The sequence below is a fragment of the Rosa chinensis genome, chromosome 5 (genome assembly GCF_002994745.2).
Source record: "Rosa chinensis cultivar Old Blush chromosome 5, RchiOBHm-V2, whole genome shotgun sequence".
Classification (NCBI taxonomy): Eukaryota; Viridiplantae; Streptophyta; class Magnoliopsida; order Rosales; family Rosaceae; genus Rosa; species Rosa chinensis.
In genome coordinates, this window is record NC_037092.1 from 535,499 (window position 1) to 552,052 (window position 16,554).

Here is a 16,554-nt window from a genome sequence, read left to right on the forward strand (position 1 = left end):
GGCTGGGAGGGTTCTCAAAAGTGATAATACCAAGATCATGGTTGATACTGTTCTTTGCCAAAGCATCAGCAGACATGTTGCATTCACGAAAGATGTGAGTGAGCTGAGTATTGTGTATGGATGAACAATATTTCACCAACCCATAGTGTTTTTTTCTTGGGTCCTTGACCAAAAGCACAGAATCAGGCTAATGTTTTCTCACTTGCACCACCAAGAGTTTTTAATTCCCAGCTACCCAATTCAAGTGCTAAATGACAATTTTGACCTCCAATTAATTAAAAAATTACGGCTACTCTGACTCTCCTCTATCTCTCTCTCCTCCGCGCCTCTCTCTTTTTATCTTTCTCCTGTCTCTCCCGTCAGCCCGGTCGTCGATCTCTCCCTTCAGCGCCGTCGTCGAGAACCGTTAGCCTTTTGGCGATTCGTCTCTCTCTCTTCGATCTCTGGCATGGATTCACTTTAACGGCGAGTTCTTGTAGAGATCGGATCGGAGTTTCGCGCCCGTACAGAAGACCGACGTTTTTTGATCCAGCCGGGCTTGGAGTTGTAGATGCGGTCGTCGTGGCGCTTGACGACGACGTTTTGATGGTGGTGGGCGGAGGAATAGTCGGTGTCGTTGCACTGGGACTGGGCTTGACCGCCGGTGCTGCAAATGCTTCCGTTTCATGTTTCTCTGATCTGCTCTTTTTTTTTTTTCTTTTTTTTTTTTTCTTTTTCCAACAAAGCTTTGATCTGCTTTGATAAGCCGAAGAGTATTGATCAGGGTTCAAGATTAGTTTCTTTGAGGAAAATTTTCTTTTCAAAGATAATTTGGAATCCAATTCAAGCATTGTGATTTTTTTTAAGGTAAAATGGGGCAGAAGGCCCAGAAAGAGAGGGAAAAAAAATTTATCCGAGGGTAATACAGGGCTATTGGGGGGCTATCGGGGGAAATTTTTTTTGAATGTCTATTGGGGCAGTAGACATCTATTGGGGGCAATATGCATTTTTAAATTAATATAATCTCTTTGTTTTTTTCTTTAATCAAAGTTTTATTTGTCTAATTTTAGGAATATTAGTTCCCATTTCAGCTACTGACAGTTCTATTGGGGGGCAATAGACGCCTATTGGAGGGCAATACATGTCTGATAGACATCTATTGGGGGGCAATAGACGCCTATTGGAGGGCAATACATGGCTGATAGACATCTATTGAGGGACAATAGACGTCTATTAGGGGACAATAGACTATTGGGGCAATATACGTCTATTGGGAGGCAATAGACGTCTATTGCCTTTCTATTGGGGGTAATAGATGTCTATTGGGGGCAATACATGGCTGATGGTAGTCTATTGGGGGGCAATACATGGCTGATAGTCGTCTATTGGGGGGCAATAGACGTCTATTGGGGGGGCAATAGACGTCTATTGGGGGGCAATAGATGTCTATTGGGTGACCGAAATCCGGCGACAGGATTCCGGCGAGGTTGGCCGGAATCCGGCGAGGTTGGCCGGAATCCGGCGAAGTTGGCCGGAATCCGGCGGCCGGTGACCGGATTCCGGCAGCCGGTGACCGGCTCCGGCGAAGTCTCCCATGGTTTCTCTCTCTTCTATTTTTTTTTTTCTCTCTCTCTAAGTAACAAGGGGGTGAGGGTAAAATGGTATTAAAAAAAAATTAAAAACAAAAAAAAGGTATTAGGGAAGACTCCCTTAGAGTGTATTGGGTAAGAGAGAATTAAAAAAACTTAATGGGGTAAGTGGGAAAAAAATCCCTAAAAATGGGGTAAGTGGACAAAATCCCTTTTTTCTATTCTTTTGCTCTGACCTACCCCAAGTTGATAACTGAAAATCTTAATTTAATTACTTTTTAACTATTAAACTCACTAGGTAGTGCCTTTCCTAGTTCATGATAACGCGTACTTGACTTAACATGTTACTGGCTAACTAATCATGCTTTGCATCTTCTTCTTAGAAGGTTGTTTCGTAAAATTCAATTTGCGGTATATCACTTCACTAGCACGTAAATTTTCACGATGGCATACACGTACAAAGGTTATAATTACTTGTTGGTTTAACTTAAAGAGGCTCATGATAACGGAATTGAACAACAACAATATGTGTTTTTTTTTTGGTGAATGATTATGAGCTTTGATCCATGTTTTAATGTTTGTGACACTACCGTCCAGAAAATGAGTCGCAGCCAGCCTAATTACATAAACTTTTTTATTAAAGTTAACACTTATCGTGCAAAACGTGGTTTGAGCAAATTACGAGGCTCTAACTAGAGAAAGACAAAGATACAATCATGATGTATGCCATCTTAATCAAAGAGACCATAATTCAACTCCTACCGAGAGTTGCTAGCTAGCTTAGTTACACTAATTAATTGGCTTGTAAGTAATGTTTTTTTTTTAACTTATTTTGTTAGATGAGATTTCAACTGCGAGTTGTTTGAATGTCAATGATAAAAGAAAATTACCGGTGAGAACGACTTGAACCTAACTATGTATCGTAACATCTTCACATCAGAGTCGGTCTTTTGGGTTTCAAAGTTTGTGTGGTGGGATTTTGGCCGGTTAGCACACAATTTTACACCACATATATGGATATATGTACGGGGTTTCTTTTGAAACCTCTTCACATCAGAGTCGGTGTGCGTATATGTATGTATGGACACACAACATATTGGTGATGGAGCACACCAAGATTGAAAGAAACGTACACATTGACTAGTGTTTTTATTGTGTGGCCTTGGCGGTCAGCATCAATGGGATGGATGTGTATACGTCATATTTTTGATTTTCAAAGTTTCAATATAAATGCCAATGACTTTAGAAAGCTTCGTAGCCTAGCTAGCTTGACCCTATAATATTGAATTATTGATAAAGAATCCTAGTAGAGGCGTAGAGAGGTTTCGAATGCAAGATATATCTTTCAGTAAATGTCAAACCAACGACTGTGCTTGATGTCAAATATACATTAGACTTTAATTGTTTTGTACGTGAAATAATGATAAACAAGTGGGAAAGTGAGAGCTTATCATCTGTGTTTGATGTTTACAGAATTAGGGTCTCAGGAAAGTTTGAACCAAGAAGATGCATGTGGCCGGTGAAGGATCTAGATATAACTATTACAAATATACGTGTTTGATGTTACTGATAATCGCTTTTCACAGCACGTGGAATGAGCAGTATCTATCTGATCTGCCAAAAAAAAAAAAAAGAGTTATGTAGATCTTTTTTGTATGTTTGTTAAGATTGATCAGATGCAAGATCGATGGACCATGAAGATCTGTGAGTCTTCTTGCTTTCTATACCGATCTCAAATCTTTCTTTGGCGGCTTTGGGGGATCTTTTGAGATCACCTGAATCTAAAGCATACGACTGTAGATATACACTGTTCAACCTTTAGTTTCCAGCTACTGTAATTAATTTACGATGAAGTAGCCGAGAATTAATGTTATTGTGGCCACCGTGCATATATGCTACGCCTGCAGCAGACAGCTACTGTAATTAGGCCGGACTGCAGGTAGTTACCTGAGTCTGAATGATCATATAAAACTGGTGCTCGATAACGGTCCGCCAAGATAATTAAGTGCACTTAATCTTAATTAGACTACACTGATTAAGCATATGTTGGGAAGACGGTTTGTGCCAAAACCAATATATTCATGATTTCATGCTAATTAAATTACATATTTCGCGAAGCTAGGGCTTCATGATGGGTGTGCTGTACAACTCTTAATTAATGCTTGCTGTTTCATCAGAAAATATATTAAGCTTTAGATTGAAGCAATATATCTGTTAACATAATGAAGTCGGTATATATGTTGATATGTTCCAGCTTCCATGCATGCATTTAGTGGGTGCAATAGTGGTCAAGGACTAGCTACCCTTTCTCTTTTTGTTGCAAATTAATCAAGTAAGTTTCTCTCAAAAAAAAAGAAAAAAAGAAATCAAGTAAGCCTATATATATATATTTAAAAAAAGAAAAGAAAAAAAGATGTGGATATATATGGGTATATGCATGCATGCACGGAATAGGGGACAACGGGACAATGACCTTTGGCTCTCTGGATCTGGAGGATGAGATGATAGAAGGTAATGAGGCCAGGACATTATCAACTAGCTATGCTAGTTAAACGCGCTATCAACTCGTATAATTAGCAATATGTGCAGAATTGCAGATAGAGATGGGAGATAGGGATCGATGGAGATGCATGGCTGAGCTTAGTCCTCGATAATTAGTCATCCGCTAATTAATTAGTTGGTTCAGTTAACTAGTGGCTTCTAAGATTAGACGACGGTGAAGGTACGCATGGTTCTGGGAATCTGCAACCCTCCCTGCTACAGTTGTTGGCAAGCATGCACCTTCTTTCATCACTTTTATCTTAGCACGCGCAACCAAAAAGGCTAAAGTGTAATCCCAGCTTCGTTCACACTCAGTTAGATTAGTAGAAAAAGCACCTTACCTGTATCTCTTACTTATAAGATAGGTTTCTTTCTCTTATTTGAAAATTAAATCCAATGGGATGGTCATGCATGGTATTATTTCCAACAACTTTTGGCATTTGGCAGAGAGAGCCATAATGATGATATATATCGGTCGCTGCTGTCAATGGTCCACTGCTACGAGCCCACCTTGCTAGCTAGTAAATCATAAAAAAATTTACATAAGGCAAACGTACCACGTAGTTGATAGAGCTGCCAAATCAATTAATATATAAGGGAGTGTTTTGAATATTTCAATTTAATAAATCATGACAGTTTTAGAACACATTTAAAATTTTATAGATTTTAATTGAGTTCCTCCACTGCCACATGATACATTTGTCTTATATAAGAATCTCTCATCACCATTCTTTCAAATTCAACTTTATATTTATTCAAATGACCCAATGGACAGATTTCGAGTATAGACCTCTTCTATTTGTGTGGCACTGGAGTCGATCTTCAAATCTTCAGGATCTCTGCTTTTCGGCCCAGATTTTGCCATAGATTTTCTTTTATAAATCGGCCCAAAGTCAGCAACACGTACGTATTTTCCATTAACAAGCCCTTGAGCAACAATAACTTTTCTCCGGGCCTAATCAAATAAAAAACCATTTGAAATCCAATCATTAATTTCTTTCCATCAAACGGTTTGCTCTTCCAAACCAAACTGATCATCCCAAGGATTTTCAATAAAAGCTTGAAATTTCGTTTTCAAAGTAAAATAGGATTCTGCCAAGAAATTTAAATCTCTTTTCTTTCATGAAACAGAACTTTAACATACCAAATGCTTTTTATGAAGATCAAATCAACAGGTGTACGCATAAGCTTTGGAATGCAAAGCAGAACTTAATCCATATTGATATTAACAGACCTTTAACAAAAGAATATATGTGATTCATAAGACCAAAAGTAAGGTATTTCAAAGAATGCATGAGACTTTGTTAATTTTCGGTAAATCACCTAATGAAAAGTTGATTAAAACCATGTTAATTTGACCCAAAACTGGGTGATAACCCAACTAAAATTTTAGTAGTTATGTTTTGCGCTTTATAAAATTTTCAGTGTTTTGAAAAAAAATACCAAATCTTATGTTTTCGACTTAATCCATCATAATAGTGATGCCCCAAGTTCGGCGCGTGTCACAACATCCCACAATCACGACAATGGCCGCACAGGTTTTCAAAGAAGAAGTCTAGGTCAAAATCCAGACCATCCTCCACGGTAAAACTCCAGCGAAATACAATCGGCTGCATCAAATCTATCTCAATCCTAATACGAATCCGGCCTGCATCAAACATTCAAACTCCACTGAGTCCTTTTAAATATAACAACCCAGTGCACTACCCATGCACCTCAAGCACCGATCAGTAGGAAAAGCCGGGGGAATGCCCTTGACCTTGATCCAGAACACCAATGAGGATAGAGGAACCCCACTTACCAGGCCGACGCCATAATGTGGTGCCAGGGCCGGCCCTGTAAATTTGGAGGCTCAAGACGAACAAAATTATGAGGCTCAAAGAAAATACTTAAATAAACTTACAATCGGCTAGGCCAGCAAGACTCTTGATTCAAAATCGTCGTCTTTGCCGTCTTCTAATCTTCAGGCCTTTTGGTCTTCACTCTTCAGCCATGAGCCATTGACTTCTCTTCTTCTGGAATCTAGGTTTTAGACTTTGATTTTGGGTAGTTAGATTTTGTTGAGATTTTGAAGTGTCTGGAATATAATTATAGAAGGTAAGGAGGAGGAAGAAGATGAAGAGCCGCACGAAGTTCTTCTAATTTTCATATCTTCTTTTTATTTTTTTGGGTTGAGCAACATAAAACTTGAGGCCCAAAAAATATGAGGCCCTAGGCCTGGGCCTAGTTCGCTTAGGCTCAGGGCCAGCCCTGTGTGGTGACAAAACCATAGGATCACAATCAAACCCCCAAGATCCGTCGTGAAAAATAAGAACATCGCTCATGCTCTTGCACAATATAACGTCCATTCAGCTTCCAATTCATGTCGAAACATGCCCATAAAAATCGCTTGTTGAAAGCCCTTGTAGTCAAGAGCTTTCCAACAAGATATGTTTGCGATTGCTGCAAACCTTCACCCTTCGACGGCCAGAGATCCACCGACTTCTTGCCATCAGCTAGGCCCAGTGATGTAGCCAACCTCACGGCCATCTCATCCACATAATTCATCCCTTTTGTGCACACGAAGAAAAGAAAAAAGCTATGTTTCGTAGAAACTAGGGGTTTTTTCTCTCTGCTGTGCATCGATACGGCTAGAAGTTGAATTTTGAGAACTTGAATACACATTAAAGGATAATAGATAAGGAGAATGAAGCTATATGAGTTACTTAGTTGATGACCTACGTACGTACATTTCTTTCTTAAGCTCTTTGTCTCTATGTTTAATGTTTTTCAGTTAGCTATATCCTAAAGAATAAAAATTTAGCTATATCCATTTATGTTATACCCTATTCGTATGAATTTAGGACTTAGGATTTCATTATTAGTTATAGCCTTATAAGAAATGGAGTGGTTAGAATCCTATTATTATTATTATATGTTTCGAGGTCTACTCTTGAATTACATTGTTGCTGTAACTATTTTATTTCTTTATTGCGTTTGGATCTCAACTATGTTTTGATTGCGATACAATGTTATGTGCGTTATTTCACTAAAGTTCAACAATTCATATATATGTTGATTTGCTTATCAACAAGATATTTTTTGAAATGCCAGAACTTATGCAAAAGTTAGCCAAATTGGGGGAGGACGTGCTTCTTCTTCTTCTTTTTTTCCAAATTACATTTATAAGTCAGTTTCATGGAAGATTGACGACCAAGTAAACCGATCTCAGTAAAGCACATGCATTGCTGAATATCCCGGAACAATAACAATGGCATGGGTTTTAGGAATATTGTTTCGGTCAACACTTGACAGGGAAGTGGTGAAGATGAACCCTCCCTCACCTACTAATAAAGAGTTCTACCATGTAAATAAACCAGAATTTTCTAAAGTTGATCGGACAATGTAATGACATACTCCAAGTATGTTGGTGGGCTAGAATTCACTTCAATGTATAAAAGGTTGACTAAGCTAGAGCATTGAGTTTCCTTTTAGTCCTCACCGCAGTGCTTACGTTATGGTGGTTGAGGGGTTGAGATCATATTTTAATTTGATTTGATGAAACTAATATCCACCCACACACACACACAAATAAATCGTTGAGGACTAGTTCTACGTGTGCAAAACAGCAAAAGTATTCCTTCTTTCCTTGACTTTCTTTAGCTTGGTCAATGAAAGGCTTAACTTGCTCCTCACGGTACTCACCCTAATTAAGCTTGGCTTCTAATTTTATACCATACAACATCGTAAGCTAATTAGCTAAAAGGGAATTACAGTAAGTTACATTAGCGTAATTGAAAATATGTAATGTTATTAGTCATAATCTCAACAACTCCACGAAAGAAAGCTAGGTTGCGTGCTTGCATCATTACTACGACCTATTTCCTTTTCCAATATACTTGCTCGAACGGGTAAAGCTCCACTCGATCGTAGAGGACTAACCAATACATTAATCCTATTTTAGCCTGCCCCCTAGAATTATATATGCATATATGCATGTATATTAAAATCGATAATTGAGACGTTATAGTAAAGTAAATGTTAGCATTTCAAACATATATGGAAGTTTGAGTTATCGCTACCAAGTCTTACATACAACTAATTACACGTAAACGACGACGATGTTGCCGATTAAGAATGGGTCGTATTATGGTAATAAGCTAGCCCTTATTTGTTTTGGCCATGCATCCTTGCAAAAGCTAATGATATTTGCTGTCGTATACTCGTATAGCCTCTACAACTATAGAAGCCGAAATAGTCAATCGTCTTCACTCCCAAAATAGAACCCATCACATCACTTTTGATTAATTTTAACTTGTTACGTTTGATATCAATATGTACTGATAGATGTGGGTACGTATTCTTTTAATCAACATGTAAATTAACCAATTAATTATTTTCTGAAACAACAAGTTAAACATCATGTTTATCATCTTGTGCTGCGTTTTACAGTTATATATAGGAAATATTCCGAAGTGCTGGATGTGAAGTTTGAACACGATCGACCTATGCACGCAAATCATACATCATACATCGACATATTTTATAAACAAACACACAATCTTTCTTGCAATCTCTTTAACATATTAAAATCACGAAACAAACCCTAGCTGCAAGATTGCTTTACATTTCTGTACTTTTGACTTTGATGGAGAAATCAGTATGCCACGTATTCAATTTCTACAAGTCCGTACATTTTAGACTTTCACGGCTACATGCATGTATAGTCCATACAGCATTTACATTGTTTTTTTTTTCTTCCTAATGCCAGCTGGTATACAAAATTGTCATTAAATTGTTCGTTTTTAATACATAAAATAGTGTGAAACTATTGAGGAAAGGAATCTCATATGATCTGGAGTCTTTGTTATTGGGATCTTCTGTACCATCACAAGTTAATTAAGAGATTTGTATTATTATAGTTAGTCCTATAATTATGGATAGAATTAGCATCTTTGTTGTATAAAACGTTGTAAATCATTCTGAATGAATTGAAGTGATTACATATTATTCACACTATCAAATCTCTTTATGGTATCAGAGCAATCGCTCTTGAGAACCTAGAAATCTACACAAACAAAATAGCTCATGGCTGGTGCCGAAGAACAACAGGTCATTAAACACAAGAAAGACCAAAGCTCTTCCAAGACCTCAAAACCATGGGAGAATTCCAATGATTGCCACCTGCTACTAGAGAAGTTGAATTCGATCAAACAGCCTTCAGCCAATCTTGTTGGTAACATTCCTAACTATGAGGAGCTCTCGGGTAAAGCATTTGCCCTCTCACAAGATAATAAAGATGTAACATGGATCCTAGACAGTGGGGCTAGTGACCACATAGTTTGTAATTCGGCTTTCCTCACATCTTTTCAACCTGTGCACAATCGTACAGTGAAGTTGCCCGATGGTACCACATTACATGTTTCGCACATTGGGACAGTGTCATTTTCTTCACACTTTGTCCTTCACAATGTTCTATGTGTCCCATTGTTTTACCTAAATCTCATCTCCATCAGCAAACTTGCATTTGATTCCTTTTATATCACCATATTTCTTAAACAAGTTTGTTTCATACAGGACCTTCAATCGGGGAGGGTGATTGGGACGGGAACTGAAAGTGAGGGACTCTACTGTCTCAATCTGCCAAAGAAAGGAACGTGCAATGTGGTGAACACCAAAACACATGACCTATGGCATCAAAGGCTCGGACATCCATCTAGCAAAGTGTCTTTATTATTTCCCTTTTTGCAAAATAAATCTTGCAATGCAAGTCCTTGTTCCATTTGCCCTTTAGCTAAACAAACTAGAAGACCTTTTCCATTGAGTGTTTCTTCTAGTAATTCTTGTTTTGATTTGATTCATGTGGACATATGGGGTGGCTACCACGTCCCATCTCTTTCTGGGGCACAATATTTCTTAACCATAGTTGATGATCACTCTAGAAGCACTTGGGTTTATCTCATGCATCACAAGTCAGAAACATGAGCCCTACTCATTCAATTTGTCAATTTAGTTGAGAATCAATTTGGCAAAAGAGTAAAAATTGTTAGGAGTGACAATGGTCCAGAATTTAAATGCACACATTTTTACTCTTCCAAGGGTATTTTACATCAGACCAGTTGCATCAACACGCCCCAACAGAATGGCGTCGTTGAGCGCAAACACAGGCACTTGCTAAACGTTGCTCGTGCACTTCTCTTTCAATCAAACTTGCCTAAACCATTTTGGGGGGATGCCATACTCACCGCTGCCTATCTAATAAATAGGACACCGACACCAATTTTGCAAGGTAAAACACCTTTTGAAACATTATTTCACAAATCACCAAACTACTCTCATTTGCGTGTTTTTGGTTGTCGTTGCTTTGTGTCTACTCATCCACTCCGGCCCAGCAAGTTTGATTCACGCTCTATTGAGTGTATCTTCCTTGGTTACCCTCATGGTCAAAAGGGATATAAAGTCTATAGCCTAAAAGATAAGAAAATGTTAGTCTCACGAGATGTCATCTTCTTTGAAACCGAGTTTCCTTATCAATCCAAACTTTCCACATCTTCGCCTTCTGTCAGTTTTCCAACACCTCCTCAACTCTTTCCTTCTTTATCTACCTCACCTCACATTGATGACGATCAAATCTTCTCAAATCCCTCCGAATCAAATCTTGATTCTAATTTCACAACTTCCGCTGATATCAATCCCACAAATCACTCAGATTCAAATATTCCACCATCTCATTTTCCAAATACGTCACCACCAAACTTATCCGTATCCCAAGATGCAATACCTCATTCTTCGTTGCCACCACCACGAAGATCATCACGACCAACTAGAACTCCAACCACATTGCAAGGCTTTCATATTGAGGCAGCCCTTCCTTCACATACTGCACCATCATCTTCCACGAGCGAGGTTACTCATCCAGGTACCCCTCATTCTATTGCTCATGTTTTATCCTATGATAGACTCTCTCCTACACATAAAGCTTTCACTATTAACATTACACTCGAAAAGGAACCTAGATCTTTCTCTCAGGCTGTCCTTGAACCACGATGGAGAGAAGCTATGGACAAAGAGATTCAAGCTCTTCAAGAAAACAAGACATGGAGTTTGGTGCCTCTCTCCCCTGACAAGAAACCAATCGGTTGCAAGTGGGTTTACAAGATCAAAACACAACCCAGATGGCACAGTAGAGAGGTATAAAGCTCGTTTGGTTGCAAAAGGTTATAGTCAAGTTGCAGGGATTGATTACCGCGAGACTTTTGATCCGGTGGCCAAACTAACAACAGTTCGAGTGTTACTCAGCCTTGCAGCTCTTCAAGGTTGGCATCTTCATCAACTAGATGTCAACAATGCTTTCCTTAACGGTGACCTCTATGAAGATGTGTACATGAAGTTGCCTCCTGGTTTCGGACGAAAGGGGGAGAATAGAGTTTGCAAGTTACAGAAATCATTGTATGGCCTCAAGCAAGCATCGAGGCCGTGGTTTTTGAAACTTTCTGGTGCTCTCAAGGCTGCCGGATTCAATCAGTCTTGGTCTGATTACTCACTCTTCGTCCGACACACTCAAGGTAGATTCACAGCCTTGCTAGTCTATGTTGACGATGTTATACTGGCAGGAAACAACTTACAAGACATCATGGAGACAAAGCACTTCCTTGCGAGTCATTTCAAGCTCAAAGATATGGGTCAGTTAAGGTACTTCCTTGGAATAGAGGTGGCAAGGTCCAAACAAGGCATTGTTTTATGCCAACGAAAGTATGCATTAGAGGTCCTTGAAGATGCAGGCTTCCTAGGCGCTAAACCATCTCGATTCCCAATTGATCAGAACTTGGTGCTAACGCAAGGTGAAGAGGTCGTTTTAAAGGATGCCTCTCAGTATCGCAGATTAGTTGGAAGACTCATATACCTCACAGTCACGAGACCAGACCTCGTGTATGCTGTACATATCCTAAGTCAATTTATGGATAACCCTAGACAACCTCATCTAGATGTAGGTTACAAGGTGTTGAGATATGTTAAGCAGACACCAGGACAAGGAATACTTTTGCCTTCCACCGGACAATTGGAGATCAAGGTGTATTGTGATGCAGATTGGGCACGTTGCAAGGACACAAGAAGATCAACTACTGGCTACTATATTTTCTTAGGCAACGCACCCATCTCATGGAAAACAAAAAAAGCAAGGAACAGTGTCTCGTTCTAGTGCAGAAGCGGAGTACAGATCTATGGCAACAACATGCTGTGAGATTACGTGGCTTCAAAGTTTATTAAGAGATTTGAATGTTAAACATGCACATGCAGTTAAATTGTTCTGTGATAATCAGGCTGCCATTCATATAGCATCAAATCCCGTCTTTTACGAACTCACAAAGCATATTGAGATAGATTGCCATGTTGTGCGGGAAAAAGTACAAAGGGGGCTAGTCAAAACCATGCATATTCGAACAAAGGAACAACCAGCTGACTTGTTCACCAAGCCGCTGTCCGCTGGGTTCGAAGCAATTTTCAGCACTATTGAGCAAGTTGGGTGTAATTAACATACACTCCAACTTGAGGGGGAGTATTGAGGAAAGGAATCTCATATGATCTGGAGTCTTTGTTATTGGGATATTCTGTACCATCACAAGTTAATTAAGAGATTTGTATTACTATAGTTAGTCCTATAATTATAGATAGAATTAGCATCTTTGTTGTATAAAACGTTGTAAATCATTCTGAATGAATTGAAGTGATTACATATTATTCACACTATCAAATCTCTTTAGAAACATCAGCTGTCACATTTTAGTTGTAGGGTCATAAATCTTAAATAAGAGATGAAAAAGTTAAATTTACGTATAATAATGTTATAAAGAGGTTAAATTTACCATGTATCATGTATGTAGCTCAACTTAAGTCTCTCAGGTAGTGAAGGACAGCACTGAAGTATTTAGATCTTCAACACTAACCTTAATACTTATTTACAAGATTGATAAAGATACTAAGATCCTTTAGGATTTTATTTCAATTAGAAATTCCTCCGACTCCTACATTCTTAATTCAATGAACACAAACTTAAGAATTAGTACGAGTACGTACTCGATTGAACAAGTTGACTAGACCCATAGTGTTTCATTTTTTTGTTTTGGTTAGGAATCAGACCCATCATGTTCATAAGCAAAGACTTCAGCCATATGTACGTATAAATACGCGTCATCAAAATAATATATAAGGATTCGATCGGAATAAGAGAAAAGAAATCTAAAACAACAATGGACAATGTTGTCGATTATTATTCTAATATACAAGTCTGAACAACGTACTTCTAAATTAACAAGGACAGCCCTTGACATATTCAAAGCTAGGCCTACAATTTAATCCCGCCTTAATAATTAATGTTCATTGCATGTTCACATAAGCTTACCATAACATTAAACTACTTTTCTTGTATGATCAACACTGATGATATGATATAAGAACTAGGGAAAATGGTCCGTACAGTATCCGATGTTTGTCTCGTTATAACCTTTGGTATCTGAACTTCAAAAAATATCAATACGGCACTTGAGATTCTTTGCCCGACTGAGGATTGGTACATATGGCCGTTATCTCCGTTATGATGTCTGCCATCTGATAATTTTTGAAGGGTATTTTCATCCTTTCACGTATTAATCCTTTTTTTTTTTCTCTCTTTCTCCTAATGTTCTTCTCTTCGCTGCCCAGTCTCTCTCTCTCTCTCTCCTGTCTTCATATGGAAAAAAAAAAAAAAAACAAAAAAAAACTTGCTTTAGGTTCGATAGTTCTGAAGTTAGCAGTATTAATCACCATCGCTTTTTCTCTGAAATCTCATTCGAATTCTTAAATTCAGTTTAGATATTAAGTCTCATCTTCTTTTTTCCATCCTCTTTAGTCTTCGTTCTCATCCTGACCTCAATTGATTTTTTTTTGTTTTCATGTATAATTGAGATAGTTCCCTTCTGTGATTGGGAAGCTCACTGAGCTAAAGGTCCTGTCTTTGCCCTTTAATGGTTTTGATGGTGAAATTCCTGTTGAAATTTGGGGCATGGAGAAATGAGAGGATGTTGATCTCGAAGGAAATTCCATAACTGGCTCTTTGCCATAATTTGAGGTTTCTGAATCTTGGGTTTAATAAGATTCATGGTGAGATACCGATCTTGAACTCTGTGAGCTTAGAGATCTTGAATATAGCTAGGAACTGGGTGAACGGCTCCGTTCTGGGTTTCGTTGGCAGCTTTAAACGGGGCCTGCTAGTAATGGAAGTGTATGGCTCTTAAAAGAAAGATCTATGTTTTCTATAATTGTTTGTTCATTGGTGACTTAATTCATTGGCAGGGTCATACTTGTTGGTTGATTTGCTTATGTCTACAACTCCATTGTGAATTCTGAATTGATTTCGAAAATCAAGTCCTGTGGTTATCCAAATAACCAAATTGATGTCTCTCAATCATGTCAATCAACTAAAGAAAAAAAGAAGAGTACCCCCAAAGAAATATTTAACTTTCTGATAACATGTTCCTCCCCAGATTGTTGATCAAAATGTTTGATCCATCTCTTCTTCTCTACTTTGCTTGACCCTGAATTCCCTCCACTGCAGGATACATTAGCCATATCTAAACCCTTCCCTACAGGCAAGAACACTGTCCGAACCACCCTTCTTGATCCACAATTTATAACACTCCTCCATCTGAAACCAGAATCGCTTTTGGATTTGGCATTCTTGCAAACCAAGACGCACCACTCTGATTCAACCTAGCCTGCCTTAGAACCCTGGCATAGTCTTTGCGCTTGCAATCCACAACCATGGAATCTATTACCACAAGCTCAGACATGACCTCCTCTGGCTCACCAACAAGCACTTCTGGGTTCATGTTTGAAATGATAGAAGTGATATGGTCACACATTTCTTGAACGGACGAATGGTAGAATTGAATACCCAGGCACTACAAATAATCAATTGGGCAGAGAGGTGTTGCTGTAGGAGATCGAAGGTGTTGCATTTGGAGATGGGTGCCCTGAGCATATTTTTGGGTGCCCCGATAACCCGACGAAGCCGGAGCTGAAGGAGTACGACATCGACCTTAAGGAGTGCGGCCCTATGGTCCTCGACGCGCTCATCAAGATCAAGAACGAGATGGACCCGAGCCTCTCCAACCTCCACTCTGGCGATCAATCTTGTTGAGCCTCTGGTCTTCTTCTCCGATAATTTCTTCAGTCAAAACATTGTTCAAATTCTTCTTTTCATTCACCGTTAAAAAAAAACAATTTTTTTATTTTTTAATTATATGAAGAAGAACAATTAAGAAATGTACAAAAAAAATAATAATAATTAAAAAGGGTAAATTGGTCATTTAAAGTTTAAAATTGCCAGCTGGCCGTCGCCGTAACGGAGGTAACGGCCATATGTGCCAATTCTCAGTCGGGCACAGAACTTCAGATACTGTATTGATATTTTTTAAAATTTATCAGGGGGCAAACATCTGGTACTGTACAGACCATTTTCTCTATAATATCTAGTTTGGCATCAAGTTGCAGCTTGCACATGCTCGATAAAGCATGCAAATATCATAGTTCTAATTAAGAAACATTAGCTCGATAAAGCTATTAAGAAACATTAGCTCGATAAAGCAAGCAAGTAGGATATAAGTCATATAACACAGAATATATACTTGTATATGTATTGGATATATAGAACATGCAGAGCCAGCGAAACAAATTTAAGTCTGAGATTCTCTCCGGCGATGAAGTTAGTGATCGGCAAATTAATATCCTCTAACGTGTTAGATAGTGCTCCCTATAGGTATTTTACCTAATAAACAAGATTAATTACACTAAATGACTAATCAGTTTAATTAATTAATAATTACGTTATGGAATTATCGCCGACGGCGCCGTGTCGACCTGGGGAGAACAAAGTGAACGCACCAAAGAAAGACGACGACGACGACGCATAGACGAAGACAAATGAAGCGATCGAGATCAGTCCAGCTTGCTGAAACGCGTGTCTTCCACTCGGTTCCTGGGTCCCTAGCTGGACCTTTATGTCAAATACGGATAGGGAAGGTGAATAAGTTGTTCGATTCACTACCCGGATTCAAGGAAGGAGGAGGGTTTCTCGATCTTAGTCTCTCACCTGCTCAACTATAAACCTAACCCTAAGTATTCCAGGATTCCCTATCCCCAGTCTTACGGGTCCAACAAAAGAGTACAAAACGGTACGTTTAGCTCGGCCAAGTCTGAATGGCAGTACAAAATGGGAAATGTGTGAGTGAAAAATTATCCCCACCGGCCCACCCATTCAACAGGCATTGCTTTGACTGTGTGAGTCGTCTTGACTTTTACGAGTCCGGCCAAAGCCTAGCCTGATGAATAAAGAGAGCACTCCAAAGTAATACCATACATATTTCCAAAGTCAAGTTTAATGATTAAACTCATTCCATGATGAGAAATATCTCTTACCACTTACGCTTAT